We start from the raw sequence: 12274 nt of genomic DNA, 5'->3' as shown, positions 1-12274 counted from the left end.
ATATTGGAATGACCATCCAAAATGAGCAACACGGCCTAACTGTGGAAGAACCGTGATGCACCTGAAGCACTTGAAGATGCTAGGGCTCTTCTCTCCTCTGTAAGGCATGATGGATAGAATTTATTCCTAAATGCTCAGATGATGAGAGGTAATGTTGCAGGTTCCTTAAACGACAACATCTTGGCCCCATTATCTACTTCAAAGTGCATGTGTGGGAAATGGAGAGAAGTGCATTGCACTGGGCTGACCTGGCCCTGCCACCAGCCGTCCCAGAAAGCACGACTGCTTGGAATCAGAGTGGAATAGTAATGGGAGGGGTAAGGAAAACTAATTTCTCCTCACTTTGTGATTTGCTGCCTTAGCTGGAGGGCAGGAGTCATTTTGCATTGACACACTATTTCTGGAGTCAGACTGCTTGTGACCTGATAAGTGCTGATGCAAAGGTAACTGATCTTGGGAAAAACATGGGTCCATAATAGGCGTAAAGGAACATCTCTAAGATAAGTTTTAAAATAGATGCATCTGATGAGTTTCAGTAGAGCTGCTGCCACATGTGGACTACAGAATTCTCTGACCTTAAACAGAAATACTGTGTTGTGTCTCCTGAGCATCAAAGCATCTGCCTTAGAAGAGCCACTAAAACATGGAGAAAGTATTTTTGATCTACAGAAAAATGTTCCTTACAGAGACTTATTGACAACAATGCCAGATTCAGCTTTCCATTTCTGTAAATGCTTCATGGCTGTACACTCAGGACACAGAAACATTTCCTTGACCAAAATGTGCCTTTTTCCCCAATGACAGAAGAAGAGAGGAACAGAGAAAGAAAAGTAAAACAAAATAGGGGGAAAGAGGGAGAGGGAGAAAGATCTGTGGAGTACTGTGTCCAATTCTGATCTCCACTATTCAAGAAAGTCGTGGACAGACTGGAGAGGTTCCAAGGAGGACCTTAAAGATAATTTAAGTACTGGAGAACCTGCACTATGAGGAAAGACTGAAGGAGTTAGATCTTTTCTCTCTGGAGTAAAGATGGTTCTGAGGGGGTCTCATCACAGTTTTCCAGTATTTAAAGGGTGGTACAAAGAGGACACATATTCTCTCCTGACAAGGCGCAACATGGATAGGTCAAGGGGTAATATATGTAAGTTGCACCGTGAGAGATTTCATTTTGATATCAGAAAGAAATTCTTACCATGAGAACAATCATTCACTGGAACAACATCCCCAGGGAAAGGGGTGGATTCCCCATCAGTGGTGGTTTCCATTATGTGACTGGACAGGGTGCTAGATAATTTCATCTAGTCTCCTTTTCCTATGAAAGGCTAGGCCACATGGTCTGCTGAGGTCCCTTCCAATGTGGGCTGTTCTAAAATTCTGTGGTTTGAGAGATTTTTCAAAAGGAAGGTTGTGTCAAAAGAGATGCAATATCTGTATAACTTCAATTTATAGCCTCAAAAAAGTCAGGCTTGAAAATGAAGTTGATATACTTCCATGCAAAGATATTTAAGTTTCTACTGTAGATGAATCATACTTCATAATATTTTTTTTTCCCCTTCTCTCACTACAAGCTGTTTAAAAAATTATTTCTGTCATTTCTGCTTCAGTTTCCAACATCTCAGACATTTCCAGACATCCTCTTCTTCCCATTGACTTCCTTCTACCCTACTCAGCTTCTGTGTAACTGTAGTTCCAGTGAATGGTGGAAAAATTATCCTCTATATAACCTTCATCTTATTTAAAACACTGTTCAGTTGTCACCCTCTCCAGTTTTCTGTGATGGTAGGAGAAGGATAGTTAGCTAACTGTGATGTACTTTCAAGAACTGCTTATCCTAATATCCCAGGTCATAGTTTTTACCCTACTGCCAAGTGCTCAGTGAAATGATACCTTCCCCTTAACTGCAGATTATATGTCACTTTTCAGGAAGCTGCTTGGAATCCACACTGAAAAAGCATGGTATCAGCTTTACAAAAATGCATCTTCCAACACTGCATACCAGGAGAAGTAACTGCTTTGGTTTCCATGAAGTGAAGCAAGATCGCAAGTATACCAAGCACTAAGGATGTGGAGAGAGAAAGGCTAGCCATTTATATGAAAAAAATCCCAACAACTCCCCCCAGCTTTCACCAGCAACACTATCCTGGAGCTTATGCTCTAGCTCCATATATTTCAGCTTGCATTTCTCATAGCCCATGCTATTAAAATCCTGAACTGTTTTTTTTTTTTGTTTTGTTTTGTTTTGTTTTGTTTTATCTCAGAAGACGCATTCAATTCCCTCATTAGGTATGATCATTAGCAAATTTATTTCAGAAGTCAATTCAGGTTTCCCACTTCTTTTTTTTCTGCACTACCATGGAATTCCTCCACTAGGGATGCCAGAGCAGATCTCTGAGATATGTTTGTTTCTTTATGAGGCAACACATGATGCCAGCCACAGTATGGTAGACAAACAGCCTGCAAGATACAAAAAAAAATTCTCTCACTTTAATCTGTCCTAATTCATACTCATTTTTATATGGAAAGTATGTCCTTACCATTGCCATGGTCCAGTACTCAGCTGCATCTTAGCAGAAGGGTAGGGATGAGAAGTTTTGCTCTAGTGGATTAGAGCAGTGGCATTTCTTTTCAGCTTGTGCTAACACTCCTGGGAGCTCTCATTTTACACAGAGGGCAGCAGAAATGCTGCTGCAGCAGAGGCTGAGCTTTCCCTGACAGACAGTTAATTGGGGTCCGCAGGGTGCACTGATGCCTCCAGCATTCCTTGCTCATACTGAGACTGTGGCTGACAACAGCACTTGCGAGCTGCAAATCCAGTGAGGAACATTTTTGAATAAAATAATGTCATATCAGATAATCCAAAGAAGTACAAAACTCAGTTTAACTGGAAATGTCGGTACATTTTCTGTGTTATCTGTGACCTTTTTAATGTAGCTTACTATATAGCAGGTATGTCTCTGCACGTCCGAGTGTTTCAGTGATTGCTACAATTCTGACAGCTTCAATACTAACTTGAAAGTGACAAAAGCCATCACTGAAGAGTGGTCCCATTAACTGCATCGTTGGGACTAATCTGTTCCAATGTGAGGAAAAGTTCTAAACAATGATCCAGATGGTCTCACCTCCAGCCCCAATATATGTCTATTTATGTATATGTCTATTATAAGCATTTTATGAGTGGAAGGCCTGCATGAGAGAATGCGTAAGAAACAGTAACCATTGAAGTACAAGAAGAGCACTACAGGAAAACAATCAGAAAAGCTAAACAATTTGTGCTGGTTTTTACTTCAGAAGGGACGAAGTTTCCAGAAAGAATATCTAATAATAGAGAAAAATATGAGGAACCCTCTTAACTTAAGGTCTCAGTTGGATACTTCAGGTTGAGGAGAAGATAATATATTGAACAGCAACACATGTGTTGCAGAATATTTTGTATACCCAGGAATATTTAAAAAAAAAAATCTTAAACAAAACAAACAAAAAACCCAACAGATTGAATTGTAGTGGAAGTGACCTGTTGTTTAAATCATGCTTAGTACCAAGGGAAAAAAATGTTGTACCTGTGGTATTAGACTTAAAATTTTCCAGATTGTGGGGAAGTAGATTTCTCAGTCTGACACCTGTGTAAGATAAATTGGTAGAAAACACAGTAAGAACAGAATTTGAAAGTGAAAGCTGTGTCTCACAATACATTTGACTTCAAGAGACTCAACAGGGACATGGATAAGAATGACCTGGTCATTGAAGTACAATGAGATTTTTAAAAGTAGTTTCATGCTCCTACATGACATGGGCAAAAAGTGCTTAAACTGGAAAGAAATATTTACCTTGTAAATTGAAAAACAGGACATGAAACATGGAAATAAATGCTTAGCTGAGTTGGGAAGCCATAAGCAGAGTCCTACAGAGATGTGAGTTCTATGCAGTTCAATGTATACATAAACGGTCTGGAAAAAAAAGGACTTAAAAATGTTAAAATCATGGTAATATCTTCTTGTGTCACTAAAATTCACATTCTCTGTCATGACATTCTCAGAGAATGAGAGAATGACTGTCTAAAAGGTCAGTAGAAATTTAGGTTAATGGTATTTAACATTTATAAACTAATCATTTCTCTACATCCCAAAAAACTGTTTATTCATGAAAAAATTCTTGGTATCCTTATGATGATTCTCTGAATTGTCAACCAAAAAGCAGATTGACAATACAGATGGAAAAATAGGATCTTTTATGGAAGACACTGATGACAGATCAGAATATATCATTATGTCATGGTATAAATCCTTCATGTGCCCAAAGCTTGAATACTGGATTTAGTTTTGGTAACTAGATCCCAAAAAAGTTGCTTGAGAGCAGAAAAGGCTCCCAAGTAATATCAGAGAGAGAGAACTTCTCCCATACAAGGAGACAAAGATGTGATGGAAATCTATAAAATCAAGTGTGTGGAGAAGGGGAAGATAAATAGATTGTATCATGTGTAGACATGAAACAATCATCAGCAAGTAAACATACTTTTAATGTTAGTAACACAATCTTGCCTTCCTGCATTTCTTTGTCAGCTGCTACATGAGGGAAAGCACATAAACTTTCCTGTGACATCTGGCACATGTAAAACAGCACCTCATGTGAGAGTTCACAGTGTTAAACTGCAGCATCTCTGAGAGACACAACAGGATGTATCCTGACAGCCTATGGCCCAGCTATGCACCTAGGAGACCACTCTTCAAGCACACTGCCCTGCCAGATTGGTTTCTCACAACAGCAACAGCTGTACTCAAGAGACCACACCCTGGTGTAGCCTTAGTAACAACCACTACTGTGGCCTCTGGTCACGGTATGCTGTCCTCTTTCTGCGCATGGGTTGCAGGACACTGTGACCACTGTTCCACAGCTCTCTGGATTTCCACAGCCTTGATCTTTATTGCACAGTGTGCACATGACTTTTCTGCTACTTATGTCATAAGCACACCAGCATTCACTGTAAAATGGGCTATTTCCCAAATAAATTCTAGCTTTTGCTTAGCATTTCTTGTATCACCTTCTTGCCTACTTATTTACTGTTTTCCATAGAGATCCAATGACACTGAGGGTTTGATTTGAGGCCACTTTCATGTGGTAGCCTAAGGCCAGGCCAGCAGTGACCTTAATGGCCTGGTTACCAGCAGCAACACAAATCATACCTCTGTTATTAAGGAAAAGTGCCAAGCAGTGAGACTACAGATCTGCTATGAGCAAGAAGGCTACTCCCCATGGAAATATCAGTTCTTCTCTGGAGCCTAGGAATGTCTCACTCACAACGATCTGTGTTGAGCTAACTGGATGAGCTAGTTCACCATAAGCCTGCTGATTGTTGACATCTGGAAGATCATGCTTTTCCCTGTAGTCTGTAGGAGTTTGTCAGGAGCTTCACTTAGAAAGGATTCACCCACTGTGGGATATATTCCTACATTTGCGGCACTATCACTTTGTTCTTTTAAGTAAATGAAAGCCCTTTTCTTATTGTATATGGTCCTTGTTCATTAGAGAATATTCATGTATCATGTAGCTAGTTAGAATAGCTAAGTTTATGATAACGATGCTTTATGATGATAACTTCTTCCAGAGATAGGTCAACATCTTCCAAGAATGTCTGCAGCCCTTGCAATTGATGAGTGCCACAGTGGTGATGACAGCACTCATCCTCTCCTTCTCTGAGTCATACAGAGTTACCAGAATAGGCATAGCCCCTTCAACAAGGCATGACAGGCCAAAGCTGCACATACCTTCTGTCTCTGGTTTCACGGTCCTAGTGAGTTCTTACCACCACTGGTGGCTTGTGGCATTTATATCGTCAGGTGAGGTATTGCAGAAATAAGTGTAAACAGTGGGATAAGACCCTCCAGATTACCAGTCTGCCACTTCCTACCCCTTCTACCAATGTCCTTGGCTCCAAGAATGGGAGAAAAGTGATAATGCAGCATATGCAAATATATGGTTCAGGCAAGAACAAACCTTACACTACAAAGAACAGTGCATTGGAGATGCACTACTGAAAAGTACTTACCATGTCCAGGATATCTTTAAACACACTTCTTATTTCTTCAGGACACAGACTCTTTTGCATCCACATTAAACACAAACACCTTAATCCCTCCCCCACACAAGAATTCAGCCCCTAACTTATGATTACATATGTGGTTCCTCCCCTTGCAAGACATAGCATGTTTCCATCAAAACAAAACATTACTGTTCACCAATCCCTGACAAAATTTAAGATTAATCACATTCTATCCTTTGGAGTTTTCTCAGGGCCAGGAGTTATATTTAGGAAGTCCAAGGCTCAGGCATATGTAGTGAAAGTCCCCTATCAAAAATATAAGTAAACTTTCATGATAACAAAGGAAGTGCATTTCTGCTGCCAAAATTCTCTGCCTGCCTGTAGGCAAAAAGACAGAAGTTTCCCTACATCCTCATCTGGTTGAACCCCATTCTGGTTCAAATTTACAACAGACTGCCTAAATGATCCAGAATAGCAAGGGATTCTCAGTGAGGTTGTGAAAGATTCTCCCACCAGTCATGCCAGCTTTCAATGCCTCTGTGAGCCATGGGAGGATCTAAGTGCTGCCCATTGGTAACCCCTTTTGCTGGAGTGTCTGAAGTGTGGTGTTCCTGTTGGGACCTATTGGGGCCATTACAGTGGCCAGCCCAGAGTTCAACATTCTGAGGGGCCAGATGACAACTCGAGGAGAACTTCTATTGCAGTGGAACCATACCTTAAGGTGACATGTGCCCAGTCCCCCTTCAGAAAGGATTTCCAGAGCTGTCTTCTTACACTATGCACACACCAAACATGGGCTGGAGCAAGGCCTAGGAATGACAAGGTCTGGGGAAAAATAACTGTCCAGAGGGTCAGGAAACAGGCTCTAGACTTCAGCAAAACATAACACCCTGCAACACAGTCTGCATTACAAGGAAAGGTGGATGAAAAGCAGTTTGCCAAAGGCAGGCCAAGACAAAATAACCTGTTATCTTCCTCAGATAAGACACTCAACTGTCCAGGCAAAGGAATTGTGACATTTCTGATCTATCTGGACTAGGACAGCTAGGCTCTGGAACAAAGCCTGAAGGGAAATTGCTGTTAAGGTGGAAAACAGTCAGGTATTGAGCATTGTCAGGTGGGGAAAGCAGTGTTTTCCTACAGGACAGCCATCCTGACAGCTGACCCCCTCCAGCTGGCAGAGCTGCAAGGGCTTTTGCTGCTCAAAATATTTTGACAGTGTCTGAGATAACAAGTGAACGACAGGCATATTTTGAAAGATGCTCTGGCTGACCTGGCTGGGAAGGCAAACCTCACTATTCCTTTTCTGTATTAGCCACACGTGTTACTTGCTATACATTGCCCGCACAGCCTCAGACACCAGCAAGGTAGACACTGCTCTGGGCTGGGACTTTGGGCTGACTCAGAGCAACTGCCATGTTCTAACATGCCAGTCACAACAAGCTAACATGCAACAGCAAGGCAGGTAGCCCCCTCAGGGTGAGCACCTGACAAAAGGGCCATGCCATGGAGAGCCTGGAGCCCAGGTGCTGCTGTTTCAGAGCCAGGATAGGTTCTAGTCTCTGGGAAGGAGGATGCCCCTGTTTTGCTGATTAAGGATACCAATTAAACTCAGACACTAGAGTGAATAGAGCAGGTGTATTTTACTAGAAATAACTAAATAATATAACAGAATAATACAGAAAGCATACAGTAAGAAAAGTCAGAATAGTGCACTTAAACAAATAGGAAAATACAGGGTAATGCATCAAATCATTACTACTTGAGAGAATAGTGACTGAGAAAGATCCATTGCTACTTGAATACTTTACCATCATCCAGATCCGCAGTCGCGGTGCAGCCCCGGTCACAGCGAGGGTTTGCAGAGCCTGTCCCAGCAAGGGGGAAATCCTACGCGGCGCATCTACCCATAGGTGAGGCTGCCAAAGTTGCTGTGAGCCGGCCCAGCCTTATAGACCAGAGATCGACAGGCCAGAACAGCTGGCACCTTTGTTTTGAGCAGAACATCTGGTTTCACTCTTTCATTAGATTACCCCAGAGCCTGGCCAGGGCTCAAGAGAGAAGCTAAGGGTGTTTCCCTCCTTATCTAATATATTTATGTTCTTTTCAAAATAAGGCCATATGTCTATCCCAATGCCGGACCACTGGCTTCATGGCTTTGTTAACTTACCCCTACCCAGAGAGGAAGAAAGATACATTCAGGATAGACGTGTTTTCATTTCATCCATCACCAGTAATGAGTATATGATATCTAAACTACATCTTTCATTAATGAGCATACATATTTCATTAATGACTACATACTAAGTTAGCAGCTTCAGCTCAGGGCCTGTTGTTCAGGCTTCAATATTTCTGCCTTTTACATCAGAACAGGTGGTTTGTTATAACAATATAATACCTACTAGCACAATGGCTGTCAGTTATAAAATATACAGGATTTATATATAGGTCAACTCTGACTTGGGCCTATTGCCTCAACACTTCAGCCCCTCTCTTTGCATGGTCATGCAGGCTGAGCACAGGGAGCATCACATGCAGCCACTGCTTGTGGCTTTGGGCAGGGTGTGCACATGGGAGGCAAAACACACCATACATCCATCCCATGGCTGTTGAGCCACAGCCTTGGATGCTTACTGGGTTCGGATGCGAGCATGTGATCACAGCACAGCTGGGCTTACTCAGAGTTGAAAGCAGGGCTTTCAGCAAAGCTGCCAGAGCCAGGGCTATCTGGGGCCGCCTTCTTGTATGGGCAAATCAGCTCATACTGTGCTCAGTGATACTGGCTCCAGGTTGCTGTTGGTTTCAAATCTGTCAAGTCATCAATGTGAAGCATGTGGGACAGAGAGCCCAGGGAGGCAACACCTCATAGGATTGCTTTGTAAGGATATGTCCCACCTGAGAGCGAGTGGCTTGTCAGTTCCTTCTGGACTGATGGCTGGCCTGAGATGTTTTGCTGCCTTTGGTGGTGTTCAGGGGCCAGTGAAGTACCAGCTCACTCAGAAATTGTACGTGTATTCCTTCAGTGCTCATGGACTTTTTTTATGTGCAGTTTGCTTACGGATTCCCTAACCTGACCCTTTTCTACCAAGAGTATGTCTGCCTTGCTCCAGACTTTCTCCCCACTCTCTGGGACCTAGGGTTCCTGGAGGTCTTGTTAGCACCATTCAGTACCTCAGCCTTTTCCATATCCTGTGTCAACAGGGTCCCTGTTCCCTTGATTAATGGGCCCACATTTTCCATAGTCTTTCTTCTGTCATCTATGTGCTTACAGAAGCCCTTCTTGCTGTCTTTGACATCTTTGGCCAAATTCAATCCCATTTGGGCTTTGGCTTTACTAACCTCATCCCTGCATGCTCAGTGTGTCTCAGGTTCCTCCCTCACTTCCATCCTCTGTTTGTTAACTTTTTGTGGTTTGGGTTTTGCTATGAGCTCCTTATTCATCCACAGAGCCCTCCTGGCATTTTCTTTAATTGAATTACTACTTTGTTCTGACCATGTGCCTCAGTAAAGGCAAATGGTAAGATTACCTGTTGTTACATATGGAGTTTCACATATTTGAGTCTTACATGTGAAGAGCTCTGTCAACTAAGGATTAAATACTTCTGGACTTGCAAAAACATGTATAGGTATCTCAGGCATGTCCTTGATGACACAAAATTGTGCTCGGTGGGAAAAAGCAAACTGAGAATAACTGTGAAAGAATTTTGTGAAACACTGGGCAAAAAAACGCTGATAAGAGCAAAGTAATGTGTATAGGAAAAGCAACCCTAACTATCAAATATAGTGATGAACAGTGTTCAAATCTATGGAGATGCAGTATTAACATTGCATGTCATCAGCTCTTGAAAGAGAGAAGGTAGAACTAGAAAACTATAGGGGAGAACATCAAAGCTAATGAGAACTAAATAATAATTTCATACAAAAACAGATAAGATAGACATACTATTTGCCTTGTTATGTGGAAAAGGATTGTTGGTTTCTTTCTATTACAGGAACAACTGCGGATTGACAGGGAAATAAACACCACTAAAGTAAATAAAGTATTTTTCAATAAGTTAATTTAAACTATAAATCTCATTGCCAGAGAACTCTTTGGATGCAAACAAAGGTAAAATTGGTCCTAAAGTGATTAAGTCAAAGGAACAAAAATCTAACAAAGTCTCTTGAACAGAGCCATGTGTACTCCTATGAATGTCTAAACTCAAGATTTCCAGAATGTTAGAAGACACACAAGTGAATGTTATTTTATAGTTATATCCAGAGATGGAATAAAACTTAGTGGACACTTAGTATGGTTCAAAGTAGTTATTCTCTCCAATACATTGTGCTATGTTATGTTACAGCTGAAAGAAGTAAAGCAGACCAATATTTAATAATCTGATTAAGTTAAGCAGTGCAGACAACAGTAAAATTGACACCTACCATCCAAGGTCTGTAAGTAGAGAGCTCTGTAAAAGGACAGCTGTCATCAGACTTATGGTAGCCTCAGAAAAGGTTAAGGTATGTACCCAAATGTCACTGTGCTTGCCCAGTGGAAGATGTCCCTGCTCCCTTAGCTCAGATTCATGGAGCATCTATGGCCTACAGTTATTAGTAGCTACCCTCATCCCTCTAGTCAGCATTAGTTGAAATTCCCTCCTCAGGAATCATCTCATATTATTTATAGGAGATTTATTCACACAGCTAGTGAGAGAACAAAAAATTTCTAATTATATCTAGTAACATCACTTTCTAGTTTCCAGTTCGTTCAGTTTGCCAGACAATGCTTTGCCAAAAACAAGGTTTGCCAAAAATGCTTTGCCCAAAGACAGAGGAGGCATCTGCAGCATGTGCTGACCAGACTCTATAAAAGAGTCCTTGAATCTGGGCTGTCCCGTCTCCAGAGAAAACTTCATGGTAAGTGCATGTCTGTGACTGGCAGAAAGGGACAGCGTCCCTGCAGTATACATGTCCCACTTCAGCCCTGCTGTCTTGGTGTATGTTTCTGCATCCACAAGGATTTAATATCTGTAAGATAAAGCATGCTGGTATTTTCACTTTGTGACTTGCCTGTGGAATTCTGTGCAGCAGTAATGAGGGATCTGCCATTTCTGCTTTACAGCACTGATCGTCTTTCAGCCTGCAAGATATTTTCTCTTATCATAAGAGGTAAGACCCTAATTTACTCACACTTAAGAGACAGACAAAAAGGTGTTAGTTTTCTGTAGAACAGTTTTCTTTGTGGTGACAAATTTCTGTAAAATTTTATGGGCAATTGCTGTATGCCCATATATTCCTGGTCACTGCTTAGTTATGGTAAATGGAGCATGCTGATGGTTGGGTAGGCTGCTCATGGCAAGCAAGCTTTCCAAAGTGGCTGTGCTTGAAGCCACTAGCCACTGATGTCATGCCAGGAAATGCTTCTTGGGGATTCCTCATGTTTAATTATGGATCAGTGAAGTAAATGATCTGCTCTGGCATGAAGACCAGATAGATAGAGCCAGCCAACAGAACAGACTATTGCAAAATCTTACAGGTTTGTAACAAATTATATATATTACTGTATATTATATTGGCCAAAAATATATATATTAAAATACTTTTTAGACTATGCTGTAGGGGTAGGGTTATAATCTGCATGTGAGCCTCGTACTAGGAAACTTGTTAAAAATGTGAAAATCAACTAATCAGCTATACAAACAAACAAACAAAAGGAGATGTACTGTTCCTATTCCTCTGAAACACATCAGAGTAAAGTGGAGGATCTACATGCTACTAGGAGTTGTTGCAAATGTTAACATTTGGTTGTCTTATTTAGATAACTAAAAGTCATGACATTACATCTAAATAAACTGTATGTTTGCCTGACTTCCTAGGAACTCAGGTGTGTTCTATTACTGGACATGTGGTATATCCTTGGAAATCCAATAATGCATTTAGATATCCAGCTTTAATTTGTAAATTCTTGAACTAAGTTTTCTAACTTTGCAAATAATTATTTTCACAAATGATTTGCATAGAAAGAAATAATTGTTGATGCAGTATTTTAACATTACATTATCTGTGCTTATATATACCATTTGCTCACATACTACTTCCCAGAGTTTGGACAGTTGCAACAGATTTCTGCCATTGTCAAGGAAATACGAGTGCAGTCGATTTAAGATGAGAGCCACACTGAAATTTAAGCATGAGATGAAATATGTAGTTAATTAGAACTTACACTAGAACTTAACTTGGACAATGGAACATGGGGGGGGG

The 12274-nt window shown here is 41.1% G+C and overlaps 1 protein-coding gene across 1 annotated transcript in view; it reads left to right on the top strand.

The window, feature by feature from the left end:
• The window catches only part of LOC113486905 (myosin heavy chain, skeletal muscle, adult-like), a 46443-nt gene that overhangs the window by 11439 nt on the left and 22730 nt on the right, over positions 1-12274 (top strand). The gene's annotated exons all lie outside the window — the stretch shown is intronic.

Source organism: Athene cunicularia (genome assembly GCF_003259725.1).
Source record: "Athene cunicularia isolate RWA chromosome 18 unlocalized genomic scaffold, athCun1 chr18_part1, whole genome shotgun sequence".
Classification (NCBI taxonomy): Eukaryota; Metazoa; Chordata; class Aves; order Strigiformes; family Strigidae; genus Athene; species Athene cunicularia.
Note: the sequence above shows the minus strand (reverse complement) of the source record. Positions and strands in the feature narration are given on the sequence as shown.